The sequence below is a fragment of the Micromys minutus genome, assembly GCF_963924665.1.
Source record: "Micromys minutus genome assembly, chromosome: 5".
NCBI classification, from domain to species: Eukaryota; Metazoa; Chordata; class Mammalia; order Rodentia; family Muridae; genus Micromys; species Micromys minutus.
The window spans coordinates 79193111-79218605 of record NC_137974.1 but is presented as its reverse complement, the minus strand read 5'-3'; the positions used below and the strand labels follow the sequence as shown (position 1 = coordinate 79218605).

General features: G+C 46.7%; 1 protein-coding gene across 7 annotated transcripts in view; it reads right to left on the bottom strand.

The window, feature by feature from the left end:
• Positions 1-25495, bottom strand: part of INPP4A (inositol polyphosphate-4-phosphatase type I A) — a 112300-nt gene that overhangs the window by 85777 nt on the left and 1028 nt on the right. Inside the window, exon 1 of one of the 7 annotated variants that reach the window (XM_080917050.1) lies at positions 5695-5808. The exons of the other annotated variants lie outside the window; for them this stretch is intronic. The gene's annotated coding sequence lies outside the window, so the exon portion shown is untranslated. Of the gene's footprint in view, positions 1-5694; positions 5809-25495 lie in introns of those variants that run through there. 7 annotated transcript variants of the gene reach the window in all.

The following is a 25495-nucleotide window of genomic DNA, read 5'->3' as shown; positions in this document are numbered from 1 at the left end:
AAAAAACAAAAAAAAAAAAAAACCCAGGATATCAAAAAACTACTTTCAACAATAAAAGAACTTCTCAGGGAATCATGATCCCCAACCTCAAGCTGTACTACAAAACAATCATGATAAAACTGTAAGGTTTTGGTTCAGAGACAGACAGGTAGACCAATGGAATGGAACTGAAGACCCAGAAATGAACCTACACACCTATGGTCACTTGATCTTTGACAAAGGAGCTAAAATGCTGCTGGTCCAACTGGAGGTCAGCATGTAGAAAAATGCAAATTGATCCATTCTGATCATCTTGTACAAAGCTCAAGTCCAAGTGGATCAAGGACCTTCACACAAAACCTGATACACTGAAACTAATAGAAGAGAAAGTAGGGAAGAGCCTTGAACACATAGGCACAGTGGAAAATTTCCTGAACAGAACACCAATGGCTTATGCTCTAAGATCAAGAATTGATAAATGTGATCTCATAAAATTGCAAAGCTTCTATAAGGCAAAGGACATTGTCAATACGACAAAATGGCAACCAACAGATTAGAAAAAGATCTTTACCAATCCTACATCTGATAGAGGGCTAATATTCAATATATACAAAGAACTCAAAAAGTTAGACTCAAGAGAATCAAATAACCCTATTAAAAAATGGGGGACAGAGCTAAACAAAGAATTCTCAACTGAAGAAAATGGAATGACTGAGAAGTACTTAAAAAATGTTCAACATCCTTAGTCATCAGGGAAATGCAAATCAAAACAACCATAAGATTCTACCTCACACCAGTCAAAATGGCTAAGATCAAAAACTTAGGTGACAGCAGATGCTGGAGAGGATGTGGGAAAAGATGAGCACTCCTCCATTGTTGGTGGGATTGCAGGCTGGTACAAGCACTCTGGAAATCAGTCTGGTAATTCCTCAGAAGATTGGACATAGTACTACCTGAGGGCCCAACTATACCACTCCTGGGCATATACCCAAACGATGCTCCACTATGTTCTTCATAGCAGCCTTATTTATAACAGCCAGAAGCTGGAAAGAACCTAGATGTCGTTCAACAGAGGAATGAATACAGAAAATGCAGTATATTTACACAATGGAGTACTACTCGGCTATTAAAAACAATGACTTCATGAGATTCTTAGGCAAATGGATGTAACTAGAAAATACCATCCTGAGTGAGATAACCCAATCACAAAAGAACACACATGATATGCACTCACTAATAAGTGGATATTAGCCCAAAAGCTCGGAATACCCAAGATACAATCCACAGACCACAATGAGACTCAAGAAGTTACAAGACCAAAGTGTGGATACTTCTTAGAAGGGGGAACAAAATATTCACAGGAGAAAATACAGACAGTGTAGAGCAGAGACTAAAGAAAAGGTCATCCAGTGATAGCCCCACCCAGGAATCCATCCTATAAACAGTCACCAAACCCAGACAATATTTGGATGCCAAGAAGTACATGTTGACAAGAGCCTGATGTAGTTGTCTCCTGAGAGCCTCTGTCAGAGCCTGAGAAATACAGTCAGATGCTCTCAACCAACCATTGGACTGAGAATGGGATCGCCAATTGAAGAGTTAGAAAAAGGACTGAGGAGCTGAAGGGATTTGCAACCCCACAGGAAGAACAGCAATATCAACCAACCCGACCCCCCCAGAGCTCCCAGAGACTAAATCACCAACCAAAGAGTACACATGGAGAGACCCATGGCTCCAGCCACATGTGTAGCAGAGGACGGTCTTATTGAGCATCAAGGAAAGAAGAGGCCCTTGGCCTTGTGAAGGCTCAATAGCCCAGTGTAGGGGAATGCCAGGGCGGGGAGATGGGAGGGAGTGGGTGGGTGGGTGGGGAAACACTCTCATAGAGGCAGTGGGAGGGGAGAAAGGATAGGGGGATTCCAGAGAGGAAACCAGGAAAAGGAATACATTTGAGATGTAAGTAAAGAAAATATCCAATAAGAAAAAACAAAAAGACTAAGGGGCTCACACTCCCCAGCCTCTGGTTAGAGGCTGTCTCCACCCACTGCTGCCAGCATGCTTGGCTGGCTCTTAAGACTATTCTGACTCATGCTCCACAGCCAATTAAAACACCTCCCCTCTAGGAAGAAAGAAACGCCCTGTGCTCTTTTCAACACTGTACTCTGTTCAGCCATAAGGACAGACCTCTAATGTCCTATGTAAATCCTCCACTTCCTAATGTGACATTGTTACCACTGGCCCTCAGGACTGAACACAAACCTAAACTACAAAGGGACCCTGGACAAGCTTTTAAAAAATATTACATTTTGTATCACCAGTGCCCAGGAAAGACTGGTGCATAAGAAACTTACCTTTAAAATGATCTCAGCTACTCAGAAGGCTAAAGCAAAAGAAAGGCAACTTCAAGGCCAGCCTAGGCAACTTAGTGACACTATCTCAAAACATAAAATAGGGGCTAAAGGGATGGTCCAGTGGTTAAGAGCACTAGCTGCTCTTCTAGGGAACTGGGGTTTGACTCCCAGCACCCACACAGCAGCCCTCAGCCATCAGTAACTCCAATTACAAGAAATCCTCACATTCTTCTGGCCTCCACTGGCACCAGGCATGCATTTGGTATACAGACATGCATGCAGCAAAACATCCAAATACATAAATCTGTAAAAACTAATAATGAAGAGTCAAAACAGGAGGAGGGGAGATTAAATAGTAGAGCACATGCCTAATATGTTCAAGTCTCTTGACTCAATCTCAAGCATCATTAAACATTTTAAATCATTTTACTATGAAATAGTGGAATGGCTAATCTGTTGTCAACTTGATGCACCTGGGAAATGGAAACTTCAATCAGACAGATGTCTCCATTAGATTTAGCCTGTGGGTGTGCTGGGGGACATTTTTTTTTTTTGGTTGTTAATTGATATAGGAGGGCCTGGTTACTGTGGGCACCAGGTCTAGGTAATTGATCTTGACCTACAGAGAGGTAGCTGAAGAAGAACCTGTAATCCAAACAAGAAGCCATGTTCCTCTATAGTGTGTTCCTCAAGCCCCTGCCATGGCTTTCCAGAAGACACGCTGTGGCCTCTAAGATAAAACTGTTCCTACCCAGGTTGCCTTTGGTAATTGTGTTTATCACAGCAACAGAAAGTAAACTATAACCAAGAGTGTCTCTTAAGAGCTGTAACTATAAATGGCTAAAACCAATTCTGCACCTAACTGGTGCTATTGGCAACAGAGAGGCTAGGCCTCAAGACATCCGGGTGATGTCAGCCTGGCTGAAATGGCTCAGTAGCTCCAAGAACACCCGTGTACACCATGGGCCAGAGCAGGATCGAAATGCCTGTTTGGGTCTTGTCACTCAGCCTGGTGATGTGCTTAGAGTTTAGAGTCACATGGTACCAACTGGAGCCCAACTCACCCACAGTACTTCAAACCTGGTACAAAGCAGGTCTCTTGGCATTTCCGTGAAATAACACAGTAAAAAACAGACACCAGGATTCCAAGTCTAACAACCTAGAGGACATACTAGAGACAACATAGAGGATTCTGCTTTAAAATAAATTTGTTTAGTTAAATATAAGAAATGTTAACAGCCCGACAGTGGACCTCAGCACCTGGAGAGCCGAGAGCTGCTGCTAGTATACTGCAGACTCCAGAGCCATCTCTGCAGGCACCTGCAGCTGTGCCCAACTCTGACACGTTTCCACACTGTTGTGATAACAGATAGGAGACCCTCAACAAGAGGAAACCCTGCAACTAAGAACCAGCTGTGACCCTGGCTAACTCTGGAGACTTGGGCAAGGCCTCACCCTTCCAGGCCTCAGTTCCCTCTTCTGAAATGGGAGTAGCTCTGCTTCTCAGCACTTCCCTCTTTCTGCAAATGCTCTGCTCTGAACACCCACCATTCAAAGGCCTACCGCAGACCACCGTGAAGCCGAGCTGGGGCTGCAGGAGGTGTCTGGCATCTCCCTCAAGAAGCCACCATCATTTCCAGAGGAAAAGCTACACACAAAAGAGGATGTCCGTGCTGGGCTGGTTTTGCCACAGGCCATACAACACCTACAGGAAGTTTTACTCTCTTTCTCCTAGCGGGTACATAAGGTGCTAGGCCAGGGCTAGGCCTAGGGACAATAAAGATTCCTGCCCATAGGGTCAGGTCTACATGTGACCCTCCCATGACCTCATGAAGAGTACTGGGACATGCTAGGAGGAAGGCCAGCAAGGGCTCATGCTCATACTTCCATGGTCTCCAGGAGTTAGAGGAAGAAGCCTCACTGTAGGAGAGACCACAAAAATGGAAACACAAGAGATGGGAAAGGGACCCTGTTGGTCTCTCACCTCCCTGTGTAGGGCACTAAACAAGGGGCAAGGGCAGGCAGGCCTTTGACACAGACCCAGCAGCAATGCCACAGCTACAGGGCCTCTCCGGAGCCTTTAAAGGGCAGCCATGCCCGTTTCTTCTTAAGTAAGCTCACACCCTGGCCAGGATGCCCTGGCAGCCCTGGCATGGAACAGAAACCCGGGTCTACAGTCCTGAGCCTCATGGCACTGTTTGTAACATTAGTCTTGTCAGGGCTTCTTGGACAGCATTGGAATTGAGGAGGGTTAGGGTAAATCCACCTGCGAGGTCAGCAAGATTCTGGAGGTCCTCAATGTTCAAGGGATATTGGAGAAAGGGGCTGAGGCTTACCAACCACTAAATTCAGCATTTCAAATCACCCAGACCACTTAGCAAACAAACATCACGTTTCTGTGCCCAGTTCCTGACCAGTTTGCCTGAAACAGCAGCCAATGAGAGGCCAGAACCTCTGTTAAATAGCAACTTGCATCCATCCACAAGGGTTTTACATTTCCTCATGTCTCGGAAATGCCCCACATGAGGAGGTACCATTAAAACCATAGGTTAACTTAAAAAAAAAAAAAAAACACTTCCACCTGTTACATATTTAATTTTGTATTTTTATATAATTGAGATTGCCAAATTTAAATAAAAGTTTTTCAACCCTTCTCTTTCTTGGCATCGGAGGAAGGGAAATGATTAAGCAATATTTCTCAAAGAATTTGGGTAAAGATGTCATTCATAGTGGAACCACAGACACATATGTGCATGCACACATGTACACACACACACACACACACACACACAAGGTGCCTCTAACATCTGTAGAAAATGTTTATTTTAGTGTAACTTTGAATGGAAAACTGGGCCCAAACCATTCTTATTAAAGACACCACAGGTCAGTAAGATTACAGCAAACAGAAGTACAGCAGTGAAGACACAACTCTCAGAGCACGGCCCTGAACCACACTGGCCAGAGGAAGCACCAAGGGAGTGTCCCACTGTCCACCACACCCTCCTTACACTCTCCTCTAGTCAGTTTATTTGCAACTGAAAAATTCCATCCTGGAAGTAAGCTGGAACTTAAATGGTTCACACAGCCTGTCCCCAGGCTGAATAAGAACTGGCCAGATGCCAGGGAAAGGGGACTCCCCAGCCTATCCCAATCCTATATGCTGCAGTCAGTCTGATACAGACCAGCTGGACACAGTATATACAGCTTGTCTCCTTTATACGTCTAAGACAGACATGAACCGAGGTCAGCCTGGTCTAGAGACACTTCAGGACAACTGCAGCTATGTAGAGACCCTGTCGAAAAAACTAATTAATTAATTAATTTAAAAGACAGCCTTGAAGCTACTAATGAAAAACAAAATCACCTTTGTCACCAAAAAGCAGGCTCTGCAGGGTCCCTTCACCTGCCCCACTTCAGTGCCAGGGTAGGCTGCGCCTTTCCCTCAGAGCAGCTGCACCAGATCCTGCTTCCACTCACAGGCAGTTGGTGGCAGACATGGTCACTGGCCTGCAAACAGATGTGTGGACACCAGGCCTTGTGTGACTCCCGCCCCACATCGGTGCCACGGCAGCTGAGCTACCTCAGCCAAGACTGCTGGGCAGTAGGGTGGGTAGGGAACCTTTTTTTAAAAAAAGCGTTTGTTGTTTTTTTTTTTTTTTTTTTTTTTTTTTTTTTTTTTTTTGAAACAGGATTTCTCTGTACAGCCCTGGCTATCCTGGAACTCACTCTGTAGACCAGGCTGGCCTTGAACTCAGCACTCCACCTCGCTCTGCCTCCTGAGTACTTGGGGTTAAAGGCATGCGCCACCACCGACATTTTAAAAACTTGTTTGCTATTAGAAACTTTTCGTTTTACTTTAGGTATATGAGTGTATGTAAGCACACTACAGGTATAAAAGTGAATTTACATACATGGTACCCACAGAGACCAGAAAAGGGGACATCATTTGGAATTGAGGTGATTGTGAGCCACACTGTGGGCACTGGGAACCGAACCCAGGTCTCTCTCTGCAAGAGAAACAAATGTTCGTAACTGCTGAGCCATTTCTCCAGCTCCTGCTGGTTTTGAAAAAAGGTCTCACCATGCAGTGCCTGGCCTAGAACTAACTCTATAGACTAACCTGCCTCTGCCTTCCAAGTGCTAGGAGTAAAGCACAGTTGGTGGTTTTTAAACCATTTCCACTAGTTTTTAGGATAGGTTACACCAAGAAGGTGATATCTCAGCAAAGACCTAAAGAAGTTGGGAGCAAGCCCTGCAGGCCTCTGAGGGGAAAGGAAAGAAAGGAGACTGGGAACCAGCCAGGGCAAACCGCCTGAGGCTAGAGGAGGATCGTCAGGTTGGAAGTGGAATGGGGAATGTTCTGTGGGATTAGAGGACAGGTCAGAAATGTCAGGGGGTTGAGGAGAAAGAAGGAAATCATAGTTTAGGACCATCAAAATGATTCAGTGGGTAAAGGTGCTTGTCACCAAGCCTGGACCCCATATGCTGGAAGGAGAGAGCTGATTCCCACAAGTCTTCATCTGACCTCTACTTGTATGCTATGAAAGATGTACACAGACACGTGTACACAGCAAGAACATTCCCACTCATGCACAAATGTTCAAACAAGCAAGTAATAATTCGGCAAAAGAATCAGACAAAGTACAGGTTCAGGGTCAAATCCCAGCAACTGGTTGTAAAATAAAGTTTTAGTGCACACAGAACCACACCTAGCTGTTCACACACCTTCTAAGGTGCTTATGTGTTCATACACCTTCGAGGGTACTTATGTGTTCACACACTTTCTCGGGGTGCTTATGTGCCACAGTGGAAGAACCATGACAACCTAAGTGGTCCACAAAGCCTGGAAAATTATCTGGCCCTTTACAGAAAAAATGAACTACCCCACTGTTAATTTACAGACCCTCTAGCTCTGTGTGTGTGTGTGTGTGTGTGTGTGCGCACGTGCACACACACGCACGCATATGTGAATTCAGACACCATACCCTAGAACTTAAAAAGGAACACAGCTATGCTGACAATTAGCTGCCTACTGATGTGGACTCTGAAATCCTGGCCTCCACTTAGGATAGTTTTAAGTCACGTTTGCTGTGAAAGCCACCCCAGGAAATGAATACAGGGAACCAGATAGGAAGTGGCTATGAAGCAACCCAAATACTCCTTGGCATATAGTAGAAACTTGAGAAATCCCACCTAGTAAAGAGCCCTGCCACACTTCCTGAACCAAGCCTCTCTCCAAAGAAGGCTTGTGTTGTGTAGCAAGCTCTGTGCTCTGCAAACATGGCCCCTTCATGTGGCTTGTCTAGCTTGTCTGTCTTTAAAAGGAGTGTCCCAAGGCTGCCTAAGGACTCAGCTCATTCCATAGGACATAATTTTACCAGTCATTTGTCTGCGTGCCTGCTACGATTGATTCAAACAGTTCCTAGATGAACAGTGCTATGATCTTGTGGACAGAGCCTCCTCCTCTTGGGTCCTTCAGCTACGAGTAGGGGAGCAGCACCTCCTGGTAAGGGCACTCCTGGGAGTGGCAGGCCGAGAAGCAGAAGACAGCACTGACTAGCATCCGACCCTCCGACTGCTCCGCAGCATCTTTTTAGGTGAACAGTTTCCTTCTCCCCCACAGCCCTCTGCTGATTTCTTCAGACTTTGCTCTAGGCACCAACTCTCCTTTTCCTTCTTGAGGAGTGAGTCCGCATGTTGAAACCCACTGTGTGCAAGAATCCCACTTCCTACACTGCTCTCAAGTCGCCCCACCCTGCGGAGTGCAGCCTCTTTTCCCCTGGGTTTTCAAGGATGCGGTCTTGTGATCCTGACGGCCTTTCTGTTGACGGCTCTCATCCTGGCATCATGGCCGTGCTGCCCCAGGAACCGTGCCACCCGGCTCTAACCCTCTTCCCTAGCCTGCAAAGTGACTGATGGTTAATGGCCATGCCTCTCACTGAGCCACAAAAGCCCTACCATATCAACCCCAGGGTGGAGCCTCAGACCTCAAGAGAAAAAGTTGTTCCCTTCTTGAAAGCCACCATCTGACCTGGCATCTCTGCACCCTTTCTCTGGCCGGTCAGGGCTGGGTTCCCTCAGTGCAGACCTTGTGCTCAAAGCTAGCTGATACTCCCAAGGCAGGAAGCTGACAGTGGGCACACAGAGTACAGCATGGCCAGGAACAATCACCAGCACTATACAGAGCAGACCACAAAGGCTAATTTCTAAAGTGTGTCAAGCTTCTACTTGTCCACAGGCATGCATGGCTCCAATCTTCCCTAAGTCCCACACAGGGGGCTCAGAAGCACTCTCATAAGTGTACACTGTAAGCTCTCTGCCATAGCTCTAGGATTGTGCCCCCAGAACTACCTGCCAAGCAAATGAGTAATGGGCAGGTGTGTGTCCAAGAGTGCCTCCACCTCAATCCCGAAAGTCTTCACAGAACCCTTCTGTTCCCATGACACTGCTGTGACAACTTCCCACACCCACCTGTCATGAACTGCTGTGCTCTCAGGGCAGAGACTAAAGGTGGCAGCCTCACATTGCTCTGCTGTGATACAGTTTACGCTGCCCTCAGATACAGTTTACACTGGCTGAAGCCATAGATCCACCAGGAGCGCCAGTCAATACCAGCCTTAGCCAGACAACACTGCTGCAGGAAGCCTAGCCATTCTGCTCCTGGCTGTCAAAGAGGTCCTTCCTTACACACTTGGCATTGTTCCACTGGAGACAGGCAGAACAAAGCCCCTCAGAGCCACTTTTCTTAAAGCTGGGGCCAAAGACATCACTGGCAAAGTTCATTCAGGACATCAGGAGCTATTCTAAAGGTCTATGCAGCAACTAAAAGGCACTGTTTTAAAAATGTGTAACTAGTATCAATAAACAACTAACCATTAGCTGCCCTCTATAATATACAAAAAGTCATAGGCCATTTCACAACTGAAATAAATGTAGACGTGTTAGTCCAAGCCTACACTCTCCACACAGTCAGAGTGATACTCAATCCTATAGAGCTCTGCCCAGAGGAGGGGGAGATGGGACAGGCCAGTCTCTAACTAACATACTGGTGGCAAGCAAGCACAGGCTGGAAAGAGCCTAGCAACACCCAAAGAGAAGACTGCAAACCTCTGTGTGCTTCACTGATATACAGTAACAAAAATGGAGTGCACTCAAGTATGTAGTATGACACTACGGGTGTGAAAAAGTGGCCAATGTATACATATGCATGTCTTATACAGAGTTTCACAAACCACATGGCACTTGTGCTTGCAGGGAAGGGATCTTGTGGCTGAGGGATAAGGTGAGAGACAGACTTTGCCATATGCAGTGCTGTATATTATAACGTGCCTATGTGCATGTGTGTGTGTGTGTGTGTGTGTGTGTGTGTGTGTGTGTATGCATGCACACAAATAAATGGAAGGGATGTATATACAGGTGCACACATGCATGAAGATGCACCTGCATGCAGTACAGATGCCACATGTCAATCTTGGTTATCAGTCCTCAGAGATCATGTGCCTTGTGTTTGAATCAGGAATGTAATAAAGGCTGGTCAGGCTGGCCCAGCAACACGCCTGTCTCCCTCCCCAGCTTGGAGATCACGAGTGCACACTACCAGGCCCTGCACTTTCACAGGGGTTCTGGGGACTTCAGTCCTGTGCTTGCATGGTAGCACTCTATTGACTGAACTGTCTCCACAGCCCTGCATTACAATGGATAAGCCTTGAAAATGCTTTCCTACTGAAAAATATAAAACACGATGTTTTCATATTTGTCGAGTCAGGATAAGTTTGGGGAGGTTTTAGGAACTCCCAAAATGTGACGTTAGTGCAAAGCCACTAAATAAGAGCAAAGTGGCTGTCAAGGGCCCATCTCTGGAGCCATAGCACCTGCACAGTGAGAGGTTTGAAGGACCATGGCTGACAGCATCAGCTGCACTGTCCTCCCTGCTCCCAGTGTACTTCGTTGCTGTCACACCACAGATAGCACAGTGAAGTCCATGCTCCAAGTCACGAGGTCCTGGGATCTTAGGTTGGAGCGTGGCTTAGCAGAACACAAGGACACCACTGTCCCCACAGTCTCTTATTCCGAAGCCACCTTCATAACCACAGCTCATGCATATCACTGTGTTCTCTGCCTCCGTAAGAGATGGTGTGGCTACTGGAACATCGGAGCTATTGAAGCAGCCCAACCTGCCCATCCCTCTGCAGAGTGAGCCCTGGGTGTCACCACTACCCTAGAACCCACATTCCTGGGGATCTCTTCCTCACAGGCAGCAGTGTTTCCCATGTCACAAGAAGAGACTATTCTTGCTCAGAGCAGGTCTCCTATCACTTCACAGACACACATTCACCTCTGACTCTGTACAGTCCCGGATACCTTGTGTGGTTCAGCTACCACACTGCATCACGAGACGCAGCATTCAGGACCAGTGTGGCTTCAGTTTCAGAGGCAACCCTGAAAGGGACAACAAACCCAGTCTTGGGAACACAGATACAATTTGAACAAGGGTCTCCTCAAACCATGAGAATGAATATGAAACAGCTTGCTTGCTTTTGACAGAGAGTCACTAAGACCCTGGCCCAGAATTCGCTGTGTAGAGCAGGATATGTACACAAACTTACAGAGATCTGCCTGCCTCGGCCCCCAGAGTACTGGGGTTAAAGGTACAAACCACCCACACCCAGCCAATGTGTGATTTAAAAAGCCTCAAACTTTGCACACCAGTTAGTAAGCCTTAAACCCTGTGGGACAGAGTCCCCCCACTTCTCCACAGCCCTTGTGAACAGCCCTGACGTGATATTGTTGCTGTTTGTTCTTTGACTTGAAATCTTACCAGAAGAGACACTTGGCACTATCCAGTACTCTCTAGCTGACTGCTCAAGTGGGCTTCCCCAGCCAGTCTCTGCTAGGATCTGGAGCTCTTAGTCAGATAATGTTTTGCTATTATCTATCCACTGCACATACATGCATCCACGCACATGGGCTCACGAATGAGTGTACGTATGTGCATGCACACAGACATACACGCACAGGCCTGATAAAAACTTAATAAACTCATTCAAAATTCCAAGTATGGTTATCTCTAAGGGAGGCAGCTGCTGCTCCTGGTCCCTTACCCTCCCAGTCTTCCCCTCCCTTGGATACCTGTGTTGGGGAGAGTGGCCTAACATGACTAAAGTCAAAAAGTAAGATGGCCAGACCCTAAAGCAGGCACCTTCTGACCCAAAGGTTCAAGAAGACCCTCAGGCCTTAGACACCTGAATGAAAGGGCTCATGTGACAAGGACATAAAAGGCCACTGCTGAGAACAGGCTTCTGAGACCCTCACAGTAGGGCAAGCTGACAGTTTGGTTTTAGTCTGAGAACTCACTAAGAGCTGGGCCACAGGGTTTGGTCCCAACTTCCTCTCCTTGGGGAGAGGAAGACCTCCAGATAAACCTCTGAGAGAAGGCTGTCTTCGAGGAGGGCAAGGCTTTTCTTGCTGCTTAATTCAGTGACAGTGGCTTTGTCCATTCAATACTCAACAAACACTGACTATACACTTATGACAGGCACTGCAAGACACTCCAACGGCACAAGAAAACTGAGCTATTGTCTTTGTCCTGAAGTCACTGAAGCCTTTTTCTATCCTAGACCCACAATGTCCAGGAAGTGCATCTCCAGACAACTCTGGGTGTGTGTATCTTCATGCCTGTGAGTACCACTGTGGGACACCTATCCTCGGTGGTCTTGCCAGCCCTGAAGGGGTTACTGTGCAAGAGTCACACAGTAGAAGGAGCAGGTCAGAGGGTTCCCAAGTGGGTGCGCCTGAGTCAGTCAGTAACCACATTACCTGCTGACTGCTCAGGCAAGGGTACTTCACCTTTAGGCTGCTTCTCATATTGCCACCACATCCCCCAGCTTCTCTCCTCCCTCTGCCAAATAGTAGGTCACTAAACCCCACTAGGAGGAACTTACCACACACCCTCTCCGCCCTACCGGTGTGAGAAAGGGTAGGCAGAAGGCTGGGCCAGACATCCAGAGTGCTGACGTTGCCAGTGGCTAGGACTTCTGGCCTCAGAGCAAGTGCCTGACTGTGTCAGCCCTGTCAGTTGGACTCCTTGGCTGGGATAATCTAGATCTGTAACGTTCAGTCAGTCCCCAAGGAAGCATGGCTCCCAAAGGACAATGCTCTGCCTAGGCACGCTATGGTTTTGACCTAGGACCCCATGGATGATCAAATCATACCTGTGGCACGCACAGCAGAGGTTACTGCAAATCAAGAGCTTAGCTATCAAGGCCTGAGCTGGCTGCCATCTTAAACTGAGATGCTTCGCAAGGACCTGCTGAGTATGTCTCTGATTTGCACTGAGTATGTCTCTGATTAGCACTGAGTATGTCTCTGATGAACACTGAGTATGTCTCTGACGAGCACCGAGTATGTCTTTGACGATCAATGACCACTCCAAGAACTTTCAAGGACCTCCGTCTCTGCACTTCCCTCTCTGCACCCCAGCAGTTTTCTCACGAGCACCAGAGGAAACATGGGCATCAGATCCACCTCCCTCTGGCCTCACTTTCTGCATACAGGATGCATGCTTAGCTGTCCCAACAGCCTGTGTTTCCTCTAAACAAAAGCAGAGCATCCCAGGCATGGAAGCCCAATGCCCACTGGGACACCGGGCAAACACAGAAGTGAGCTCTGAGAGACAGAGAGCAGCGTACCTACAGAGTGAAGGAGGGATCCCCATCAAGTTGGACAGGAAGAGCCTTCACACAAAGTGCTTTGTTCTTTAAGGGGGGTGATGTTTCTCCAGGGAAAGAACGGTCTAAAAACAATTCAGATGATTAGCTTGGGCATCACAAGCACCAAAGACCTGGGAGGCTGGAGAAGCTGTATCTATCCATTCACTCTGGGTCAGCAGCACCCCTCCCTCACCCCCAGGGCAGAAAAGGCTAAAGAGCTATTTGACCATTCTGGCCTAATGTAAAAGTAAAGTTAAAAGGAGACCCTAAAAGGTAAGGAAAACAGTTACTACAGATTCGCCAATTTTCACTATTAGCTCTAGAATCACTCAGAAAGCTCGTTAACTTTAGAGCTCAGTGGACAGTGTCTTCCCTTTCCTGTCTTCCTTAGGAACAAGTCTGGAACTTATAGCAACCCAGAAACAGAGCAGCCTGTCTCCCTGCAGCTAGGAATGGGCAGAGCTTCCATTCCTGTTAAGAGATATAGAGGTGTGCTAATAAAGCCTCTCCCTAGCCTAGTATGTAATCTCTTGCTGCAGTGCTGTGCTGTGCATAAACCCATGGCTCTAGGCATGCTAGACAGGCATGGCACATGTCTACCACTGAACTGCACCGCCATCCCTAGCCTGGTGTTTGGAGTGCCTGCACACTGACCTCACCTAAACCACATCCTACATAAAGCCCTCAGCCTCCTCCTGAGGACAGCAGGGCAAAAGCTCTGACTGCCTACTCTGACACTCAGTGCAGGAAACACACGGTACTCTCACCAAGCCTCTCTTCTGAGTCTTTCTGTTAGAGACAGCCATGCCAAGTCCCAGCCCTCCCCATTCCTGTGCATCCAATGCAGAATGCCAGCACCCTGACTGCTGAGGACTAGGGTGAGAACAGTCCTGCTTCAGGCTTAAGCTTGCTGACTGTTCCATACCTCCACAGAGAAGTCTTTCAATAAAGCATCTTCAAATCTACCCCGGGCTGCAGGCTAGGGCAGGAATATGTCCCTAAGACCTTTAAGCACAAGCTTCACTCTGTTGCAGTTACTTTACAAAACAGTTTCTCTGTAATATAACCCACAGTTTGCAAGCCTTTAAAAAGCCACCAACCCCATTTCTGATCTGCTTAACTAGCAAGAACAAAAAGCTTCATATACTGTGTTTGCTGCCCCAAACACAGCTTGGTTTGCATATTTAGTGCAAACAAATCAAGGTTCAGGGTACAAACAGGCCCTGCTTTTAGTCATTATACTTCTTAGCCCACTACCTTAGGTCCACAGTCTAAGCCATGGCTGCTAGTCACCCTGAGAAACACTAGTATGATTCCTAACAGTTTCTTAGTCAGCCCACCCTTGAGTATATAACACAAGTCAAATCCCACAATGCCCAATATGAATGAAAGATGCCCTATGCCTGGATCATCATAGTAAATCCTGTTTGAAATGAGTTTTATGGATTAGAGATCTTTGTTATCAAAGGGCTGAGTCTATGCTGGATGTTTTAAGACCAGACTTGTGCAGCACACGGTGTGGCCTAGGAGCCTGACAGAATCAAAATATCCCAATGCAAACCCCCAATACAAAAGGCCAGTATTACTCAGGTCTCTGAGAAACTAAGGTTAACTTGACACCCTGGATGCATTCACCTGTCAAGTCAGTACCAGAGCCATGTGCAAGCACTGCTGGTTCTGACGGCTTCTTTCTCTTGAAGCCAGAGCATCCTCTGACTCCTCTCTTTGACCAAGAAGTTAACACCTTGCTTAGTATTTGGCTAATTTAAAAAACAATTAAATCATTAATTTGGTTCAAAACAAAAATCTTCCACCCCCCAGAGAAGTTATATAAAGCATCAAACTTCCAAGGCCCCTGTAACAATGATCTCAAAACACATGTCAGGTGATGGCTAGGTGGCCACTAACTAGACTATTAGCTCTTCAAGTAAAATCCCCTAGACCTTTGCACCCCACAGCATTCAGGAGAGAGATCCATGACTAATGTTTTTACCTCTGAGTGTGTCCCGAGCTCCTTACGAACTCTTTTCCTAGAAGGAACAGCACCCACCCAGTAACATCCACAAAATATCCTCAAAATGTCCTAATAACATCCTAGTAACATCCTTGTAACATCCTAGTAACATCCTTGTAACATCCTAGTAACATCCTAGTAACATCCTAGTAACATCCTCATAACATCCTAGTAACATCCTTGTAACATCCTAGTAACATCCTCATAACATCCTAGTAACATCCTCATAACATCCTTGTAACATCCTAGTAACATCCTTGTAACATCCTTGTAACATCCTAGTAACATCCTCATAACATCCTAGTAACATCCTCATAAAATCCTAGTAACATCCTCATAACATCCTAGTAACATCCTAGTAACACCCTAGTAACACCCTAATAACATCCTCAAAACAACCCAGTAACTTCCCAGTAACATCCCATTTGCAGTCTTTGCCTCTCTTTAATCACTTGTACTGTAGCTGAGAACTTTAACTCTCCTTTTGCAATGAATCAAGAATAGCTCATGGGAAAGAAGCTAGGTCCCCAAAGTACCAATGACAATCCTCAAAGACACTGCAAAACTACTCTGAGACTCATAGGCAACCACAAATGACCAAAGTGCACAAAGCATTCTTGATCTTTAATGAAAAGAACCAAGCGAAAGCATTCAACATGTGACTTCAGAACATACCCTAAAGTTAGAGTGATCAAAACAGTATGGTACCCACATAAAACCACACAGGAACAGAGCAGAACCGAGATGCAGCCCACACACGTGCAGCCAACAAGCTTCCTACTAAGGCAACAAGTTCATAACTGGGGAGACTAAGTGTCTCCAACAACCAGAGCTGGGAGAATGAACACCCACACACAGAGACGGAATCAAACTCACTTGCTGCCTAACACTAAAAATTTACTACAAGAAAACAATAAAATGCTTCAGGACATAAGTGTGGACAATTTTCTTATATGCCAAAAGCTAAAAATGACCAATGAGATTTCATCAAGTGATCAGCAGCTGACCAAAATCAAAAAACAAAAAACCACTGGAAGCTCACAGTAAACAGGATCTAATGTCCATGAGGACTACAATAAGCCAACAACAAATGGCTGGCCCCATGGCTCAGTAAGTGAAGGAGCTGTCATGTAAGCAATGAGGACCTGAGTTCAGATCCCCTGCACCCACATAAAAGCCAGGTACAGCAACCCAACCTATCATCTCAGTGCTGGGAGGGAGAGACAGGAGGACCCCTGGGGATTGTTGGACAGCCAGGCTAGCCAAATTGGCAAGATCCAGGTTCAGTGAGAGACCCTGTAAAACACAAGGTGAGGAGCAGAGGAAGGTGTCTAACTTTGACCTCTGAACTACACACACACACACACACACACACACACACACACACACACACTGATATGAACAGATATTTCTCAAAAGGGGATGTACAAATGATCAGCAAATCTGTGAGACAGTGTTCAACATCACTAATCAGGAAAATGCAAATCAAAACCACAATGAAGTGTCATCTCACCCCAATTAGTTATCAAAAAGACAGAAAGTGCTCTTGCTCTTCCCTTCTTGCTCCCGCTCTGTCCCCTCACCCCTTTCCCCTCTCTCCCCATTCTCTTCTCCCCTCTTTCTCCTCGTCCTCATGGCCGGGCTCTACTCCTCTATTCCTCTACTCTCCCCCTCTCCCCTCTCTCTGCCTCTACTACCCTCTTGACTCTCCTCCCCATGCCCTGAATAAACTCTATTCTATACTATGACTTGAGTTCCAGTGTTCAGAGGGCTGAGGTGAGATGATCAGCTGAGCCTGGGGGGACATGAGGGGCTATTATTCAGCCATAAAAAAGGGAGAAGTCCTGTCATTCACAAGAGGACCCTGCACGAAGTGTCAGGCATAGAAAGGACAATATTGCACACTTATTGGACACTCTTACACATGCATGGACACTTAAGATGACATCAAGGAAGCAGAGCATATTGAGCTGGGGAACAGTTCAGGGGTTAAGAGCACTGCCTGTCTTACACAGGACTCAGGTTCCATTCCCAGCAGCCACCTGGCACCTCACAGCATCAGTAACTCCAGATCCAGGGGATACAACACCCTCTTGGGCCACCATAGGCTCTGCGTGTACATGGTGCACAGACATGTAAGCAGGCAAACACTCACACATAACATCTTGTGTAGATGGGGAATGTGTGGGTACAGAATGGTGGCTCCTAACACTGTGCAGTACATATGCTTATGGTGGTTGATGATTAACTGTCTATTTCAAAATACCTAGTAGAGAAGACTGTGGATGGTCTAACATGATGGGGACAGACATGACAGCCTCATCAGATCATCATGAATTTGTTGGAAATGTTCTGTACCCTGCAGCATCACTTAGAAATAATACAATAGAAAGAGAAGTAACCTTAAAAAGGTCAAAGTAGAAGACAGATCACATGAGGTGAATGGAGAACCTGGGTAATGACATCTGTCCCCCAGGAAGGGAGCAGACCTCAGCCAGAGGTCAAGCACACACCAATTATGAGGAGAGTGCAGGCTAGCATAGGGAAGTTGCTCTCTGCCCATGGAATTTGACTGTAGCGCTGCCCTGAGTGGTGGGAAACTCTCAGAAAAGAGCCTCTGTAGGAAGGAATAAGGGGCAGGGGGGAGGTGTCCATGACCCATGCTCACCACCCCTCTCCACCACTCACCCTTGCTACTCCTGGTCTCCAAGACTCAGAACTTCTCTAGAAAGTGACGCCAGAGAAAGTGAAAGGAGAAGAGGCCAGAGTCCAGGAAGGCAGAGCAAGAAAGAACACTTCCCCATACGGGTACTGTGTGTGGGTGGTGTGTACGTGTGTGTGTGTGTGTGTGTGTGTGTGTGTGTGTGTGTGTGTGGTGTGTGTGTGTGTGTGTGGTGTGTACATGTGTGTGGTGTGGTGTGTACGTGTATGTGTGTGTGTGCATGTGTGTGTGTGTGTGTGTGTGTGTGTGTGTGTGTTTGTGTGTGTCAGCCCACTGTCAAGTAGACCAAGAACACACAACAAACACTTCACCCACACAACCCTCAGTCACCACACCCCATTTGGTCATCTCAGAGGATTCAGAGGGAGGCAAAAACAGAGGGAAGCACCCCTACATGGGCAAGGCAAGAGGAGGGGGAGGTTCAGTACAACAGCACCAAGTCAGGTAAGTTGAGGGCAAAACCCAGAAAGCACAAGCCCGTTCCTATCTGTGGGTATGCTCTCAGTGGGGTGCTTAACCCAAGAGCAGCCCACTCACCCACCTGCCTCTTCTCTTCAAACCAAGGTACCTTGGCATTTCTTAGTATGCAGCCTCGTCTAATTAAGCTCTGCCCTATTTCATTATCACCCAGTCACATGACGGGACTATTTCCTCCGACATTTGCAAGTAGAGCACAAAACAGTACTGGGTGACAGACTCTTATAGCCTTCAACAGGACTCCAGGAAAACAGCTGGCTCAGCAACCACTTAACTGACCTGTGGACCGGGCTCCTCCCCTTCCTTCTCCATCACTCAGTTTGCATCCTGGCCTCTGCCAGCTGTCTCCACTTCTCCACACCTCTCTTCTGCAACACTTATGTCCCCAGTGCTTCCTGAGACAGGACAGACAACAGCCCTGTTAGTGCATGTGTGTGAGAGCGTGCGTGCTTGCATGTTTGCTTTCTTGCTTCCTTTTGGACAGTATGGAGCCCCGGCTAGCCTGGAACTCGATAATAAAGTAGGCTCATCTCCCTCAGAGATCTGCCTGCCTCTGCCTCTACCATAACTAGCCACTGGAGCCCATTTTAAAAATGGGGTACTGGGGAGAACACACTGTAAACATGAGCCTCCACACGTGTGTCAGGGCATGTGTGCCCACACTAAGTAGATTTCCATAAAAAATGACCACAGACTCTGCTGCCTCTCTGAATGGCGGACTAAGACCAAGAGCCATCATGAGAGTCTGGCCTGGGTAGCCAACATCCACAGAGCTCAGCACAAAGCAAGACTAAAAGCTGCAGAGCCCCCCTGCAGCTGCTGCCTGTTCAGTAGCCCTGCTGCCCCACCCTCTCTGCTCTGTGCTTGACACCAAAGTCAGACACCCAGGCTTTCATGAAGTTGCAGGCCTCATCCCTAAGAAAGGCCCATGTATGCACACACAGTCTACTCCTGCTCAGAGCTAGTTCCCACTGCACACACCTCTAAGGTTTGACAACTCTTTACCAAATCCAGCAAAAGACACATTATTGCAATACTTAAAATACACCACATGCAAATAACTAAATGTTTTATTTAAAAAAATGCTTACTCTTCCTGTAGGAAACACACTTGATATTTGCTACTTTATTTCCAAAACGTTTAAGTACTGACCACAACCTCAAGTGGATTCCAACATGGCCACCCTTTGAGCTACACCGGCCCCTCCCTCCAGGCTCTCTGGCCACCTACCTCTTTTTAGTATCAGTGCAAAAGGCCTAGAGTGTAATGTGAGTTTGCTCTCCTCATTGCTTTGGTGAACTAAGATGAGACATTAGGTTGGGAAGTCAAGAAAACAAGACATCCTTCAGCTCCCTAACTCCAGGGAAAGTGTGCAAAGTTGGGATGCTCTGGGCACAGTGTGGTGGCTGTTATTTCACCCAGACATGAGTGGGAACTGTGCTGGTGAAACAGGGACACACGACCATCACACTAGGCAAAACCAGAGTGCTACCAACCACCACTGGAAGTCACCATCACTTGGGCTGTCTCCAGGCCAGTTCCCCAAACCCCTTTTGAGCCCCTGCCACACTGCTGACTCAATTTTTGAGAAGTAGCAGAGCTCAATGGACCTTACATCTTAGCACACTCAGAAATGCCCTCAACAGTTCAGCAAAGGGAGCCAGCCTGTGACATGCCCAGTGGACCCCATGCTTGCTGGGCCAAAGACAGAACTGGGGCTGGGATGTAGTCCACACTTTAGTGCCAGGTCTACAGGGAACGGGGCAGAGGGGATTAGAAGGGCAAAGCCCCTATAGTCCTCAGCCACTTGTCAGTTCACAGCATGGGCTGACACCCAGTGTTACTCTCCTTTAGGAAAGCCAGTCCTGGGTAAAAAAGGAACCAGCTTTCACACATGCCTTGCAATGTGGCTTCCTGGGCTACAGAAGAGGATTTCTGAGTCCCGATCCTGATTTCTGAGTTAGGACCTAGGTGGGGCTGACACTGCATTTTCAGGTGTTGCTGGTGCTGCTGGTCTGGGGAATGCCTGGGAATAAACCTGGTCTAAGTCAATCAGCACAGGGCACTCATGCTACTAAGCTAGGAAAAGCACAGGACCCTGTGCCCCCAGAGCAGAAAGAAGGATTGGGGTGCATGACAGAGTACCTGAGCTGTTTGTTTCCTTCCCTGTGCCTGATGAAGCATCAAAGCACTGAGTTCCACCGACCCTGGCAACCGTCCTGCAATCCTGAAGCGACAGTAGTGGTGACGGCAGAATACAGGAGAGAAGAATCTAGGTCCATGACAAGACTAAGCTGCTGACACAGGAGCATCGCTGTGTTTACTTGGCAGCTGAAAGCATCCCAGCCAGACACCCTCTAATCCAGAGCACCCCCTTTCCCACAAGGATGCTCTTCCCAGAGATGCCCACTTGCCCAAACATATTCCTTCAGATGTCCAGAACTTACATGCCTAGTTCATCAGACTTAAAAAAAAAAAAAAAACGGAGTCAGAAAACAAATCATTTAAATGCAAGCAATGCAAGGGAGGAAAGAAAGTGGCCCACACCCTAGAGTGAATTAACCAAGCAGACAGTTTCTGTAACAGTGAACCCCCGCTGCACAGGGCTGTGGCCAGAGGTGCAGAGCTGCAAGTGCACAGAGGGTTCTCAGACGACCTCAGTACCCTACCTAATCAGGCACAGCAAGAGGGGAGGTGTGAGAAGCAGGTCGGGAGGACTCCCAGGTGTGGGAAGCAGGGAAGAAGTCCCAGGAAGGGGACTGGAAGGGGCAAATTCTTCCTCCCCCAGTGCCTTCACTCGTCCTTCAAGAGATCGGAGGACACTTCTCATTTTTATTATGAGGAGAAGGCATGATTCAGCCCCACACATATGATTTACTTTCTGAGGACTTCACAGGGGACCCTCACTGAACAACCCCATAATAAAAGGCCTAATGCAAGTCAGGGTTTTGGACAAACACCATCAACCCAGTTGTGCAGATAAATGGGCATAGAATATTCTACTTAGAGGCCTTGGGACGTTCAGCCAAGAGTGCATGTTCTAAGAAGAAATCTTAAAATCCTTGGATGGAAATAATGTGACTTAGTAGAAACAGCACCAGAGGTGGACAGACCTGGCTCTGACCCCACCTGGTGGCTTCTGTCAGTGCCACCATGCAGGTATCTGACCAAGTCTCCCCTTAGCTTCCTTTCGAGATTGAAGCTGACCACATGACAAGACCTCTCAGAGGTATAGCATGGATGTGGTCAGAAAAAGCTGGGTTCCTTTTCCTTGGGGTAACAGTTCATACTTAAAGCTGCCAAGAAACCTTCTCTGGTAACATAAGACCAACCTAGCATGAAAACCCACAGACAAAGGCTATGAAACAAAAAAAGCTTAGCATATAAAGGAATTTAACAATTTTGGCCATTTGGGAGACATAGCAAAAAGTAATAATGTCCTTTGGGCCATTAGACTGGCAGAATTAAGATGTCAACATTGCAGAGTTAAGGGGAAACAGATAACGGAAGGGGTCTGGGTTATCGAGGTTTCTTTGGGGAGTAATTTGGCAAAACCACTGCTTCACGGTTACTCCTTGTCCCACTGATGCTACCAGGAGCCTACAGGACAGAAAGATGAGAGCTAAAAGGACCTGCTCCACAGTTAATGTGCTACTTTTACAGCAGAAAACTGGGAAAGACCTACGAGCCCAGCCATACAAGAGTATGATGAGTTACAGCACACCCTACTCTGGGATATGAAGCCCTACTTTCAAAAAAGGACAAGCACGCCACATCAGTACACAGACAGCACTCCAGGACACAGCGCGAAACTGAGAAAGCAGATCAGAGGAAATGGTATGCAATGTGACTGCGTTCAGGTTTACGTGAGCTGCGATTTCAACTCGTCACACTCTCGCTTGAGTCACCAAGGATGGAACTCAGCTTGTCAGGTTTCGAAACAAGTGCCTCAACCGGCTGAGCCGTCGTGCCAGCCCTAACGAGAGCACTTGGTCTACTGAAAAGATCGAGGGATGACCCAAAGACTGGCCATCTTGACTGACGACTCAGTGGCAGAGGGCTTCCTGGGCATGTCTGAAACCGAGCTTGACCTCCCGCACTGCAAACACAAGCAAAAGTAAACGCAATGACATCACCTTCGCTAGCACAACTAGTCGAAAGCCATCTTCCACGAAAGGAGTACAGTTCTGCGGCTGAGGCAAGGAACACACAAATGGAGTCTCAAGGATTTTGTGCCAGAATAAAAAAAAGAAGTCCTTAAAGAATGATGAGGACATATTCAAAGAAAGGGGCCCCAAAGGCCAACTCTGGGACCTCTGAGTAATAAAGAAATAACAATAAAGTCTAATAAATGAGGCAACATTTCACAGTCTGTGGATGTAACTCAAAAAGTAAGTGCGTATTGGCCAAAAGAAATTTTAATTTTAATACATGTAGAAGGAAACGGGTATTAGCAAATCCCTGTCAGCTCTAATAAGATTCGCCTAAAGGGCGTCAGGAGTAACACTCACTGTCCCGCATCCCTGAGAGATACACGTTAATCAAAAGGGGAAAAATGTAACTTCTCAGTGAAGCCCACACCATCCTCATCAAGGTATCAAAACTAACAAGCCTGGCTTTGAGTTTAATGCGGTAAGAAGCACCAGCAAGAAACCAAGTATCAGGAAACCCAAACTGAGGGGCACTATCTAAAACAGCAGTCTTCAAACACGTCAATGTCAAACATGTCATGTTGATTCAACACAAAGAAACGCTAAGAGAGACTGTGGCCACAAAACATGGAAGACACGTTTCCTTTAGATAAAGGACATCATTGGAGCAGTTTCTAAGATAAGTAAGACCTGTACATGAAATAACTGTACAGTGCCATGTTCATTTCCTGGACTTTAAGTACCATACGCACAGAATGTTTTGGGTTTTTTCTTTTTATTAAATTATTTTATTTACATTCCAAATGTCTGGTCATCCCCTCCAAGTTCTTCACCCCATTCACACAACCCTTTGCTTCTGAGAGAGTGCTCTCCCTCCCTCCCACCCACCCTTCTCTATCCATCCACCCATCCCAGAATGTTTTATTTTCAAGAAATCTACCTCGAACGCCCATGATCTGCACCCCTGCTGACTGGAAAGAGCAAGGAAGCTACTTTTGCAGTGATGTCAATGACTACAGATGCATAGTTGAGAGAGACACACACAGGCTTCTGTGACAGCCTCTATACCTTCCCCACTGCACCCACCCCCAAAAGTAGCAGCCTAAACAGGAAGCCATCAGAACTCTTAAAAAGTATGATAAAGATGTTCAAGTTAGCTTGCCACCATTGATGGCTTCTGCCCTGGCTACAGGAGGGGACACACTATTTAAGGGGCAGACCACTGGGAGTTTGACCATACGCCAGTGAGTATAGAGACAACACAAATTAGACTTGGTGTTTTTGTTGTTTGAAATTTTTATTTTTTATTTTCTTGGGGGAGGAGGTCACAAGGGTAGGGGCCAACATAGGGAAATAGTATAATCTGAATGCATGATGTGACATTCCCAAAGAGTCAATGAAAACATGTTGAAAAAAATAATAAATTAAAATAAAATTTAAAAAGAAATCCATCTAGAAATATTTAGAGGTTCAGGGTATTCAGCATCAAGTTATGATTAAATTATTTTTTAAAAACACAGCAGGGTGGTTGTGGTATATATCTTTAATCCCAGCACTCTGGTGGCAGAGGCATTTGGATCTCTCTGAGTTTGAGGCCAACCTAGTCTACAGAGTGAGTTCCAGGACAGCCAGGGCTCCACAGAGAAACCCTTGAACCCTCGCCCCCTCACCCCCAATGACAACATGACCATGAAAGAAAGGTAATATAGACACAGCAAGATGCTAACATTAGGCAAATGTGGACCCAGGGCACTGAGAATATTTATTAGTTAAGAGAGCAGGGAGTTTCTAAGGACTGGTTCATGACAGCTTTTTTTTTTTTTTTTTTTAAGCACAGACAGGCAAAGTGAAGCAAACCTGCAAGGAGTGAATACTGTCTGCCTAACATATGCTCTGCTCAGAGCTTCTGCCCCAGGACCAGCCTCTCTCTCATCAATCAAGTTCTGCAGGAGAAGCATGTGATAGTCCAGCTTTCTGCAGAACTGTGCTGTTTACAGTGAGAGTTGAAGCCTCTGGACACCAGTAAGTGGTTGATGATGCTGAGAAATTCTCTGAAAATGAGGGCCAAGGAGGAGTTTTTCGTTAAAAGGCCAAACTAAGATACAGCAGCCTCGATGGAAAGTTCCCTCCTCCACTCAGTTCTTGGGATGCTAAGCCAATGGAGATGGAAGTTAGTTGGTCCCCAGCACTTCCTAGTTCCTTCCTTTGGTGCATTCAAGGGCCTGCTGAGAATTCTCCTGGGTAGGCAGCACAATGGAAAGAGCCAATAGTTCTTTACCAGACAGTTCCCACTTCTCCAGCGTCTGATCATTTATTCAAAGCTTCTGTGTTATTTCAAAGCCCTTAAGGTGATTTCTGACAACCAATATTGATTTTTAACAGCAATACTACAAAGTACCCAGTTTCCAAAACAATGGAGTAAACTATAATGTATAACCTAAACTGAGGCTGCCTGGGGGCCAGGGATTACCTAAGCAGATTCTGAAAAAGAAAGTAGCTAGATAGACCAGGTCCTTAAGGAAGGATGACAAATGTGCTCCCAGCAGGAACACGGCCCTCAGGTTTCTCTGTACTTACCCAACATCTACCCCAGAAAGCTCAGTCTTTAAGAGGACTATCCTAGTGACTGGCTCTTTATCATGTTGACAAGACACAGGCAACACCTCCAGGCAATGTTGTTCACATGCAGCATTGTGATCTCCTGACACCACCACAGGTACAGACCTCCTTGAATGAGCACCAGCTCCCTTGAAAGAACTGAATTATCCAGGAGAAAGCTTTTGTCAAAGTACTCCCTAGCCCAGATCCAAAGAAAAAATTCTCCATCTTCATCCAACAACCAGGCTAAGTAGGACAACCTATAGCTAGCTGTTCACTGCCTGACACTGGCAATTAGATTTCAAAACAAACTCAGCAAATGAGGTTATGTTTACACGTCTTATAGATGAGGGGATTGAGAACCCGAGTTAGCAAGCAACAGAACCTTCAGGATTCACACCCAGTATAGTCCACTGTGTCCCCAGCCCTGAGATGCCCCGTTGTCCACACAACCCATGGGGCACAGGAGTGAACCAATCAGATTATCACTGCAA